Source organism: Fundulus heteroclitus, chromosome 3 (assembly GCF_011125445.2).
Source record: "Fundulus heteroclitus isolate FHET01 chromosome 3, MU-UCD_Fhet_4.1, whole genome shotgun sequence".
NCBI lineage: Eukaryota > Metazoa > Chordata > Actinopteri > Cyprinodontiformes > Fundulidae > Fundulus > Fundulus heteroclitus.
The window spans coordinates 36,723,121-36,736,704 of record NC_046363.1 but is presented as its reverse complement, the minus strand read 5'-3'; the positions used below and the strand labels follow the sequence as shown (position 1 = coordinate 36,736,704).

The following is a 13,584-nucleotide window of genomic DNA, read 5'->3' as shown; positions in this document are numbered from 1 at the left end:
ACTGCTGTACCCATGTAGGCACGTATAGCTCTTAAGAGACCAATAAGATAACCTCGCTGAAAAATGTAAGACATCTCAAATAGCCTTAACTCTTTTGGCCCCATTTTTGAAATCTGAATATTTTAAAACACAGTCTACTGTCTAAGCCCCCCCCCCCCTTTTTTTACCATCCCCTCCAAAGTTACTGCAACATTGTATACTTTAATGATTTTTGTCATTTTGCAGCATATAATAATGCATATTTTTTTTCGATAATAAACATTGTTCTATAATCTAAACAGTCTGCGGTGGAGAAATGTGGTTGTATAACTCATATTAATCAGGTTTCTCATTTAATATGGTTTGACCTAATTTCATCACTTAATTGATCCAAAAGGGGATCAGATAAAAAAAGAATGGATATGATAGAAATATTCAAATTTTGTAATTTTATATGATATTTTAGGATTTCCTATTTTGTTTTTTGTATAATTAATGAAAACACTCCAAAATTAAAAGCTGAACTGTCCAGTGTTTTCACTCTCCATGGGTAATGATGATCTTTTATCAGCAAAAAGGAAGTAGGAATGATGAAATGTACAAGCATGGCAACAAGATGGAGCTACAATTTGGTGAAGATAGCTTTTATTGACGACCTGAAACTTACCTTAGAAACAACCCATGAGTTCATCAGGGAAGAAGACACTGATGGTTCTGAACTTGTTGTACTAAACATGTGAAAAAGCTCTAAAAGTACTTTCCTGGCAGCAAAAAGCGAGTGCTCCTCTTTTGGCGCTGGTTCCCTTTTTGATTTCAAACCCTTATTGTTGAGCTGCTATGGAGAAACTAGCATTGCTCTGTTTTGAAGGGGCCTGTATATGTTTTAGTCAGCTGGAATTACTTCAGTAACACTATCGTACATGTTAACTGCCCAAATATTTCCTCTTCATCGTATGGTGTGTATTTTTCTCCCAGAAAGAAGTTTAATATCGAAGTACAAGCATCTGAACTACTTAATGGACACTCTTCAGCTCCAAGCTTTGGTCTGTCATCGGTTTAAAACTCTGTGTGGCCACTTTGTTGCATAAATGAAGCATGTATGTACTCCAAAAATTTGTGCGCAAAATTTCTGACACACAGACACACACACACACACACACACACACACACACACACACACACACACACTGCAGGCGATTTCCATGCAGCCCTCCGAGGACAAACTAATGTATCCAAATATATTTACAACAGATGTTTCATTTTATTTTTCATGATAAAAACCAATTTCATAAAATTTACTTCATAATGGATACAGCAAGTTTTTCTCCTCTCTTTCTCTCTTTCTCTCTCGCTCCTTTCTTTTTGTCTTCTCTACAGGTCTTTTTTTGTACTGTGGGAGAAGTGCGCCCCCTAATGGTTGCAAGTGCCTTGTTCACTAAATTATGTTTTGCAGTGTAACTATGAAATGATTAAATGACTGACATAATGACTAACTATAAATTTACTAAATGTACTTGCAAATATTCTAGAACTCCATACAATGTGAATAATTACTTAGGTGATGCAGTTTTGAATTACCTTCTCTTTTGAACTTCACAGTGCGTAAAGTTTACAAAATCATCTGTTTTTTTAATAATTAATCTCAGTGTTTTGAGTATCTAATTCCACTTGTTGGTGGTTTCTGCATACACATGCCTCCAAAATGTTACAAATACACCACAAATCTTCCTTTTAGCTGCACCGGTTTGCAGGTGAAGGGGGAAATAAAAGGATGCAAGTCTCTGAATTTGAGAAAAAAATAAAAAAGAAGCAGATGAGTAAGATGGACCAGACACCTCCATGAGCCAGCCGGATGGGTGGAAGAGGAGAAGGCAAGTTTGTAGAATAGGAGCTGGAGAGACTGAAAGTGTGTGTGTATCTGTGTGAGAGAGGGCTAAGTGAGGTCTTTATAAATGAAAGCAGATGCCTGGCATTATGAACTTGTCGCTTCGCAGATGGAGATGGTGGTGATGGAGCACTCGACTCCCCGGATGGTTATCACTCACTTTTCTCTTCTTTTTGCCTCTTAACTGCTGAGGATGAGGGGGGGGGATGAAAAAGAGGGAAACCGAGTTGGATCTAAAGAGAATATAGTGACATTATCCAAGAAATAAGAGAGAAATAATGTGGACTTTTGATTAAGTGACGAGAAGCTTGATTTAAATAAAGACCCTGCATACATTTTGCGAGAAACACATGAGCCCTTTTTTTTTCTTTCTCTTTTTCTTGTATCCCCTTGTCTGATTGATATCAGTGTCGGTGTGCTGTGATTGATTGGATTGCCTGCGGAACATCATCCCGCTAACTAGTCGCTCCGAGAAGGGCGTTTGTCTTTGCCATTGATCTCCTTGTAAATGAAATGTTCCATTTCCAGTGCATTTTATTGTTAAATGCAGTTCATTAGCTGCTCTGAGATTTATGGCCATGTCTCCTCTCATGAGCTTGAAAAAAAAAAAAAAAAAAAAAAGCAGAGTGAGGAGCTCAAGAGAAACAGAAGAAGAAAGTGGAGCAGGGTGGGGTCGAGTGATGCTTCAAAGCAGCTGTGGACTTGATGGATGCAACCAAAGTTTGCAGAGAGATAATGAATGTAAAAAAGGAGTGCTCTTATTATAAGGTAGAGGATGTCATCTGGTCATTTAACCATCTGAGGACAAAATCTGTAGTTAGGGTTAGGTTTATAGTTCTAAGGAGCTTGTCCGAGCTATTGTGTTTCATCTAGAGTGTTTAAAGACTCTTTGTAAGGGCAAAACAGAGTTATTTACACAATTTTAATTCTATAGCTAAAAAGTGTGGTTTTAAATCTAATGCGGAACTAATTATTTAATTAAAAGGCACCTATCACATCCAAAACTAATATGAACCACAGACACTATAAACATTAAAACAGAATCAAATGAATAAATTCTTGAAATGGTAAATTATAAATTAAAGCATGTAAATACTTAATTATTTTAAAACACACACAATATTTATTGTAAATATCTTAAGGAATAGCAAGGTTTAATAAAAACCTATTTTATTACAAATATATTTTGGTTTGACAACTGAGTTGGGAAATGTGACTTTAACAACTGATTCATTTATAAAGGACCTTGGCCACATATGGCCCTGAAAGGCAAAATTAAAGGAAAATAATAATAAAATAATTGATAATGAATGGGTAGCCAATAGAAAGACTTTAAAACAGGAAGGATGTGGGCTTCTTCTGAGCTTTGCTGCAAAACTTTGGAAAAACCCAAGATGATGAAAGCTTTTTTGTTGTTACTTTTACAACATGAATTACAAGGCTATATACAAGAAGAAATAAAAGCATTAATAGCCATCTCAAGATCTTGTTTTGACACCAACTGTCTTAGCTTGAACATATCTCTCCAATGGTTACTTACTATTTGAAGTGACTTAAGGAAACACAGATTAGTCGAAAACAACATCTAAATTGTTTCAGCTTGGTTTGACAGCAGAGTTCAAAAGTCCAATGATCAATGATCAGCCTGATCAGAGGAATAATGCCTCGTGGAGCTTTAATCAAACGCTTTGTCCTCTCAGAGTTCTGATCAAGTGAGTTGGTTTTTAACCAGATTGTAATTGGTTTTAGGTACTTAAGTAATTTAGACAGTTTGATGAGCTCCGAAGAATTACAGGTAGTGTACAACAGCATCATCTGCATATAAGTGTTAGGAGATAATATGAAAGTCATAAATGATCCATCCCAGTGGGTCAACCTCAAATGAAGTCACTGCCCATCATAAAGCACTGGGTCATTTATTAAAATCTACAATGAACTGACCCTTTAAACAAGATATTAGCAACCTTTTCCAGAGTTATAAAATGACTGAAGAAAATAAGATTTACTCTACAAAGTATTAACTCAATATCAGTTTATATATTGGCTATTTGAGTGTAACTGGACCTTGACTACCCCATTAGAAAACCCTGATTTATTTTATTTTCCTGCCATTATGTCATACATGCTCCTGTGTCTTGGGTCCTTGTTCTCTTGATGCCCCAGTCTGGGCCAAGCTTTAGCTGTTAGATAGATGGTCTCTCATTTGAGTCTAGAATACTTTGTTTTACAGAGGATCTCATGGGCAACACAACAAAAATGACATGTCCTGTAGCTACAAAACAAGTACAAGTCATTACTCCTCCACATCCAAGCTTGACAGTTAGTTTGAGGTCTATGTCAGGGTATGCTGTGTTTGGTTCTCTTTATAACAGTGTTGTGCCTAATGGCCAAAACCATCTAACCTCATCTGTCTAAAGGGCGGAAGTGTTAAAGTTTATTTTGATGCAATTTTTCAAACTTTATGCTTCACAATTCATGCAGGAAAGATGCTTTCTTCTGGCAATCTTTCCAATTAACCCATCTCATGTATTTTCTATGATGAACTTCATGAACTCAAACAAAATGGGCAGCGTTGATTGTAAAGTCTTAGACGGAGCTTCTGTTTTCTTGTGAAATTTCTCTGAACACTGCACAGTCTCACCTTTGGGTTAATTTGCTGGGACTTCCTTCCTGGGAAGACTGGCAGCTGGCTTAAACTTTTCCCACATGTGGGCGGCGCCAACAGTTGAATCTCAAAAGTCACTGCTGATGTCTTTCCTTGTTGAAATGGTAATAACACAAACCAGCAAACTAAGGAACCTTTGGATTTAACAGTTGCATTTCTTCATGTCTGTGAGCTGGTCTGTAACACCAGTAATGTATACAAAATGCCAAATGACATGCAAGTATAACGTTGATTACTTAAATTCTTTTTACTGATGTCTCTTGGAATTTCTAATAAACCCAAAGGGCATTACGCTTACATACCCTAAAGCTAAACTGCTAACAAGCTCATAAACTATTATCTTAATTATTACCTTTTTAGTATTACTTGAGATAACCAAAATCAAAACATGCACATCTGTTACATATTTTTTTTCCTCATCACATTCAGTTTTTTGCTGCCTATCTTCATCTATCCCCCTGGTAACTATAATTTACGCATCCTGGGACTGTCTTCATAATTCTCCATCTGGAAACATAGGCAACACTGAATATTAGAAAAAAAATATTGTTACACCTTGTTAACACCTCATTATTCACTCGAAGTTGCAACCCACAGGAGTCATGCCTTGTTTTGGGGTGTACAGTAACATGTTTACTGCCGGGTGTTGATTGCTATTGTGTGTATCTGTATGGCACTTCCTCTGAAAAACTTTGTCAATCAAATGGTAAACTCAGCTTTTTGACATGTGCTGTTGCATTTTTTTATTATGCTAAAGAGATGACAAAACCCTCCACAACCAGCAATACAATCTTGACAGCACATTTTAACGTTATGTGTATAGTCATTTAGTTAAATGTAATATTTTATGATGATATGACACGTTATAAAGATACAATGGACAGCTGTATACCGACACATACTTGATCAACAGAAACTGACACCTGATCTTTTTCTTTAACGATTACCGGTACATCTTTTCTGAAGCAATGGAGAAAGAAACAGTATCCAACAAAATGGTAGCTTTTTGTTGGTATCAATTCAATTTTCTTTATATATAGTGCCAATTCACAGTACGTCATCTCAAGGCACTTTCAAAAGTCAAATTCAAGCAAATTGTATAGATAGATTGGTCAAAAAATGTCTCTCTAAGGAAACCCAGAAGATTGCGTCTAGTCTTGACAAGCAGCATTTACTCCTCCTGAAAGAGCGTAGAGCCACAGGGAGAGTCGTCTGCATTGTCAATGGCTTTGCAGCAATCCCTCATACTGAGCATGCATTCAATTCAATTTTATTTATATAGCGCCTATTCATGAAACATGTCCTCTCAAGGCACTTTACAAGTCAAATTCAATCATATTATACAGATTGGGTCAGATTATACAGATTGGTCAAAAATGTCCTATATAAGGAAACCAGTTGATTGCTTCAAAGTCCCGACAAGCAGCATTCACTCCTGGAGAAGCGTAGAGCCACAGGGAGAGTCATCTGCATTGTTGATGGCTTTGCAGCAATCCCTCATACTGAGCAAGCATAAAGTGACAGTGGAAAGAAAAACTCCCCATTAACGGGAAGGAAAACCTCCAGCAGTACCAGGTTCAGTATGAACGGTCATCTGCCTCAACCGACTGGGGGTTACAGAAGACAGAGCAGAGACACAACAAGAGAGACAAAAAAGCACAGAAGCACACATTGATCCAGTAATCTGTCCTACATTAGATGGTAATAGCGGGTGATCTGTCTTCCCTGGATGATGTCACAGTTAACAGAACGCCAGACCAGGTGTACCTACTATGAAGATAAAAGAGAGAGAACAGAAAGTTAAAAGCTAAAATGACAACAGTCATTTTAATGCAATGCAGTGCAAAACTAGACAATGGTAGACTGGAGAGCAGTAGAAATCAGTAGAGTGAGAAAAATAGGCCCTGATGTTCTCCAGTAGCCTAAGCCTATAGCAGCATAACTATAGAGGTAGCTCAGGGTAACATGAGCCACTTTGACTATACGCTTTGTCAAAAAGTCTTAAAAGTAGACAGGGTGTCTGCCTCACGGACCAAAACTGGGAGTTGGTTCCACAGGAGAGGAGCCTGATAGCTAAAGGATCTGCCTCCCATTCTACTTTTAGAGACTCTAGGAACCACCAGCAGACCTGCAGTCTGAGAGCGAAGTGCTCTGTTAGGAATATACGGGGTAATCAGAGCTCTGATATATGATGGAGCTTGATTATTAAGGGCTTTATATGTTAGAAGAAGAATTTTAAATTATATTCTTGATTTAACAGGAAGCAAATGAAGGGAAGCTAAAATTGGAGAAATATGATCCCTTTTGTTGATTTTCATCAGAACTCTTGCTGCAGCATTTTGGATCAGCTGAAGACTTTGAACTGCATTTTGTGGACTTCCTAAAGAATTACAATAGTCCAGCCTTGATGTAACAAATACATCGACTAGTTTTTCAGCATCACCCCTGGACAGAATGCTTCTAATTTTGGCGATATTCCGGAGGTATCAAAAGTTTATTAAAGGAGATAGCTACAAGTTTAACTCCTCCTGACCAGTAGGTTGTGAGCTCGTGCTCGCCCGCTCTTATTCCAGCCTTCAGTTGGACTATTTGCTAGCCGGTTGCCAGGACCTTCGGTTAGCATTAGCAAACATTTAACTTTCCTGTCCAGAAGGAAAGAGGCAACCTTCATGTGGCTTCTGAGCCTCTTTGATTCCTTAAAAGCTTGACCAATGCTCACCCTCATTTTGCTTCTTTTGCTTAAATCTGAGAAATGTAACAGCAAGAAGAAACCTTTTCTCAGCGCTGTCACGGAGTGACTACAATCTGGCAACAACTGAACTCCACCTCACATGACTTTAACCTACTATTCATATCGGTACAGAATCTTTTTGTGTCGACTTTGGCATCGTAACCAGAAGTAAATATTTTTATGTTTTGGACCTTTCAAAATGTAAAAAAAAAAAAATAATTATATATTATGTGTTTATTTTCTGGTAGAATTAATAAATTTTATGAAATATGATTCATGCATTACCTTCATATTGCAAATGTTTTAAAGCAGGCTAAGGAAAAATTAAGAAACAAATGTCATCACACTGTGAAGCCAGTTTTGCATCACTATAGACTGAGAGGGTCCCAAGCTATAAAGAACTACCTGTTCCAAAAGCAGCAGCTACAAGCTTGACTGAAATATGGAGCTGGATGAACCAAATTCCTTCTGGAGTAGTTTTTAATGGTCAGACAAGACAAGTGTTGAGCTATTAAACCACTACATGACTAGTCTAGATGGAGTCTAGATGGAGTTTTTTACATTTAAGAACACTTTACGGCCTATCAAGCATAGTGGTGGCATCATCATGCAATGGGACTGCATTGCACGACATCTTCACCTTGATGGTTTAAACTTTTATTTTAAACACACTGATGCATTTTCTCACAGTGGCTCTTTTTTCTAATAAATAAAACAGACTATAACTCAAGCCTTCTGGAATTACCTTCTCAGAGTCTCTTGCTGGAATTTAAATGATTACTTTTGAGTCTGCATGTATGATCTAGTGTGGATGAAAGGGAGTCTTTAATGTATTTTTGTACGTCATTTTTAAAAAATATATATTTTTTACATCACCGCGATCTAACATTATATGAATATTCCGCTCTGTGCAGGTCAACTTCTACTAACTATTGATGTACAAGGTCGTCTCACAGATTTTATGATTAAAGGTGAGGACACTTGCAAAGCAGATTTATATAGTAATTCAAAAAATCTACACCATGAGTTATTTAATCTATTTCCATCAAGTATCCAGTGAGACAATATTGCTCATCCTATTTCAGTGTGGTTATGGCAAACCATTCAGAAATTTGTTGGTCTTTTTCAGCCTGTTCTACACTTTCAGAAGCATGTGGCTCAAAAGCACTGAATACATTTTGCCCTAATTATTTGAAAACTTAGTCAGTTTTACAGAGCTGGCGTTGACAACTCCACTTCCCGTCTGATACCAAACAAGCACACACCATCAGAGTATAAATGCGCCACCAGTGATAATGCCAGGACCCCGTGTTGTTCCTCATCCATATTCAATCCCCCCGAATTGGGGATGGGAACATATGGTAGCGACTCACACTACATCCACCCCTCCTCTGTACAAGAGAAACAAATTCAGAATTGGATTTAACACTTTAATTCCCTGCTGACCAACAAGGCTGACACAATTACTATGCTGGAGATGCCACACATGCAAACAGACACACATTTGGTGTAATCCAATTAGAACACTGCCATTGTTGATTGTGTGTGTGCTGCTGGGTGGGTTTTTACAGAGGCAGTTTAGTTAAAAAAAAATCATAATGTAAAAGTTTTCAGTATGTGGCTAAAATGAAATAAAATCTCAATTTAACTTAGATGTAAGGAACTGAAATCATCTGGAAAGCTGTTTACAGCTCCTTTGACAACTTTCTGTGCCGCTAAAAGGCAGCTTCATGTTTATGACACAAAGTGGAACGGCATAAAACGCTCCATCTTGGGTATTATTTACTCTCTTTGCTTTTTATTCAATAGAGTGCATTCAAGTGTCCAAACATTAGTTCTGATGGGAAATAGCACCACATACAATACCAGAGCTTAATGTACGCTTGAGGAACAGTTGACCTTGATCTTAATTTATTACCTGATGCTTTATTTGAAAGAAGCGGGTTTCTGGAAAAGTTAAAGCTATCCCTTTACACATACAGTTGAAACCAGATATTAACATACACTGTATGTAAAAGAAAGCACACAGACAAGTGCCTTCTTTTATGTCACTCTATGCCAGTGTGAGTTTGCTTTACATCAGCGTAACCTTTTCTCTTATTCTGAGCTGCCAGTTGACTATAATTAATACAATTGAAGTCAGTTGGAGGCACGTTTGGAAGTAATTTAAAGGAGCAATAAGTAATAATGACACCTAGTGTTTCAATTCGGAACAACATGTACGCAAAACCCTGTTACTGACAAAAGCCCATGCCTTTTCCTCAACAGTCTGTTGCTACTGTGAAACATCACTGAATTTTTACATACAAAATATATGATGATGTTTTCTGTCCTTATTCTGGTCCGCTTCTTGCAATATTTTTTTGTTTAATCTTGTTTCAGGCCGTACTACAATAATAATGACAGCGTCTGTCTCAGTAATACTGTTTATTCCACCATCTTGGATCTCATGAACTCCTGTTCCAAATCTGGCAGGATTTTACCAAGCTTGCAACAATGTAATCAGAGCACCATTTAGTGGACAGTGTGAACCTTACAAAATACGTCACACATCTCACACTGGGTCCCCTGTGCTTCTCTTTCGCCAAGATAAAATACAAAATGTTTTGGGAATCCTGGGAACTCTCATGTGATTGGTTCAGGAACCAGGAAGTAAACACAGGCTACATACTGCACTGAAGTAGTTCCGCACTGTACCTCCAATTTTGAAAGGAGAACTTGACATTGTTGATGTAGAGAGCCGATTAAATAGGGAACGTTACGTCCATCCTGGGTGACGAGCGAAGATGATTTTAGTTAATTTTAGAGGACATTTCTTACTTATTGCTCCTTTAACTCAACACCTTAGATACACAGTCATATATACTGCCTCCTTGTATGTAAATAAAAACAAATCAGGCAAGATATCAGGACGAGAATAATTTCAGGACAAGGGAAAACTGAAGCCGGCAGGTAGCTTTCTGCTATTTTGAATCATGGAGAATGTGCAGAGTTACACTGGTAGTTACGCCACGGTTCGGTTTTTCGGGGGTGAGGATTTTTAACCCCTCCCGTCTCCGAAGGTTTGAGGGAGGATTTTTGGAGCCCCGCTGACCATTTTAGACAGACAAGCAGGATTTTAACAAATATATAGCAATTTGTCAAAATGAATGACCAGGATTTACAGACAACACTATGAGACAATCATGTTAACAGTTTAATCCAGGAGTACCGTTTATCTGCGAGAAGAGTAAAAGGGTACGGGCGGTTCTTGCTCCAGTAGGGGCTTCATCCAGGAGAAACACAGCGAAGCAGATAAACTCAGTTAGACTTCTTGCTGAGGAGCTGGCAACAGGGATCTGGAAACAGGTTTCTGTTTGTTTACACCACCTGCATTCACAACACGGTCTTTGTTTCTTTTGTTTTTAAAAAGTTAAAAACGAACGGACCCAGGAGAAGACCAAACCTTACTTTAAACAGCACATCCTGATACGTGTGTGTGTGTGTGTTCATGGCTTTTTCAGACTGGTAAGTTTGTAGGGAAGCTTATTATGCTGGTTTACACAGAGCTTTTAGCAGACTGCTATTAGCCTACCCTGCTGAGGGTGGCAAACACAGTAGAAGAAAAGGAGACCCTTTGTCAAAATTCCCTGCTTCATAAATAAATGAACTGAGAAGTCCTTAAATAGCTTCAGCATAAATGCAGAGTTGATGCTAGGCTTAAAATAATTTTAAACAAATTTGTCCGGAAGACACCGGAGCGGAGGAAGAGGGGTGAAGGTGTGATGTTCACGTACGTCTGAAATGACAAGTTTTCTCTTTAAGATGAAATTTTCTGAGATACTGAACCCACACAAAGTTGCTTTGTCCATCAGCCCCTAAAGACGTAATATTTATTCACCAAAGGCAAGCTCAGCTTCTGAGAATGTAGGTGTATGGTAGCCACAGGTCATGTAATTCCTTTGTCCAGTTAACATTGGATCAGTCCCACTCACCACAGAGATTTTTTTTTTTGAGATAGTAAACCTTTGAAACCGAGTCTGCCTTGTACAGTCCATTGCCTATCTCTTTAGGCAAGGCAAGGCAAGGCAAGGCAAGGCAAATTTATTTAAATAGCACAATTCAGTACAGAGACAATGCAAAGTGCTTTACATGATTAAAATATAGGAATAAAAGCAAGTAGGGATATAATGTAGAAACAAAAAAGAACATTTAGAAACAGTAAAACAGTTTAACTTGAGCATTCAAAGGCAATTTTAAACAAATGTGTTTTTAATCTCGATTTAAAAGAACTCTGGCTTTCCTCACTTTTAGTTTTCTGGAAGTTTGTTCCAGATAAGTGGAGCATAGGAACTAAATGCTGCTTCTCCGTGTTTGGTTCATGTTCTAGGTATGCAGAGTAGGCTGGAGCCAGAAGACCTGAGTGGTCTGGATGGTTGATACACTGATAACAAGTCTGTGATGTATTTAGGTGCTAAGCCATTCAGGGATTTATAGACTAACAGAAGGATTTTAAAGTCTATTCTCTGAGATACAGGGAGTCAGTGTAAGGACTTTAGAACGAGGGTTATGTGCTCTACTTTTTTAGTCTTAGAATACGGTCCATGTTTCAAGCACTCTGTATCTCTATCTCTCATAGCACAGTGTCCAAATCAGCAATGTAAACAAAAGCTGTTGCCCCAGAAAATGGCGACCTCATCATACAATGAATTGCACAAAGGCGTGCCCTTTGACGCCCTATAGTGTGTCCTAATTTGTTTTGCATTATTGTTTGCTAAAGGGCTCTGTAGAAAAAAACAAAATTCCTCAGCTTGTAATTTGTGTTCTGTTTAAACAAAATTCAACACAGAAAGTAACCAGTTAAGAACTTTGCTGTTTCAGTGTAATTAATAACAAACTTTAAATACATTTTAGATTTCATGCGTCATCCGGGGATGTTCTCAACAGCGCAGAGGTCTTTAGGTGTTCTTTTTGGAAGTTTTCAGCAAGTGTTGAGAAATCTGTAAGATCTGCTGCTATTTTGAACACAACTGTTTATATTTGCTCCAGTACATCCTCGGTTAATTCTCAGTTCACCACTCACCAGCACAATGGATTTTGACAGACATCTCATTGCACACACTTATAGCTGCTGCCATCTGATGCATGACCACTGACTGCTTTTTCACGTTTGTGGTTCAGCTCCCTGCAGGGTGGTAGAAATCATGCTTAGTTTCTGTCCTAACGGTGACTGAAGCAGCAGTGAGGAGGTTGCGAAGAAGGTTTGCCACCAAGGCATCAGCTTAGGTTTCACAACATTACATCACCTGTCTAATTGATCTGCTTGTTTGGGCTCATTTCATACCTGCATGGGAGAGCTGATAAAAGGGGTCCTGTTTCCCCGTGTGTGTGTGTGTGTGTGTGTGTGTGTGTGTGTGTGTGTGTGTGTGTGTGTGTGTGTGTGTGTGTGTGTGTGTGTGTGTGTGTGCGTCCGTGCATGCAGGGAGGCAGGTATTAGCCCTGACAGATCGCACTGTTAATTGCTAATTGTGTTTCTCATTAGGCACAGGGGTGACAGGTGTTGTTAGAGTGTTGTGAGTTCTTTCGGCGCTCTCCCGTGAATTGCAACTCCTCCCTGCACACCACATTGACGATCTGCTCACTAATGGTTCCCCGGAGAACTCCCATCAGCCCCAGGGCTCTGTGCAGTGAGGGTTCAGCTTTAGATACTGTGTAGCATCAACAGCCGCACTGGGAGGTCTCAGAGCGCAGATCTTTGTCAGCTTGCACTTCCTGTCATAGCCAGAGCACTGCTGTGCATTTATAGTATATTTAATGTTTTTTTTTTTCCTTTTAGTAAAGCAATAATACAGGTAAAGGAGCATAATTGAGCATGAAACTCAACTTTTCACAGCTACTACTAGTTATTTGGATTTGACTGGGGGCTGAGCTCCGTTGATGCTTTAACTTAAACTTTGTACTTATCAAAGGCCAAAGGTTTTGGTTAGAAAAAAAAACAGATAAAAAATATGCATAGTGTATCTAAGTAGTTTTGCAAAGATTATTAGAAAGAATCAACATCCGCACACATCACCGCTATCGCCTTATGCACTAGACTAGAACAACAATAGATGTTTTTTATGGATTTTGCTTTGTCTGGATTCTTTTTCAATTAAACTGTAAACGTACAATGAAATTGTTCTTTACCCAAAAGAGATGGTAAACAATGTCAAAATTTATTTTGAGAATTGAGAATCTTCAGCTGAACATTGCTGTAGCCATGCTCAAGCTCCATCCACTCATGCATCCATTAAGGACCGGTGGCCAGTCAATTTAAAAGGCAATTATCAAGATTTACTTTTCTAT

At 38.4% G+C, this 13,584-nt stretch overlaps 1 long non-coding RNA gene across 1 annotated transcript in view; it reads left to right on the top strand.

Moving 5' to 3' along the window:
* Positions 1-13,584, top strand: part of LOC118557909 — a 54,253-nt gene that overhangs the window by 39,664 nt on the left and 1,005 nt on the right. The window lies entirely within an intron of this gene.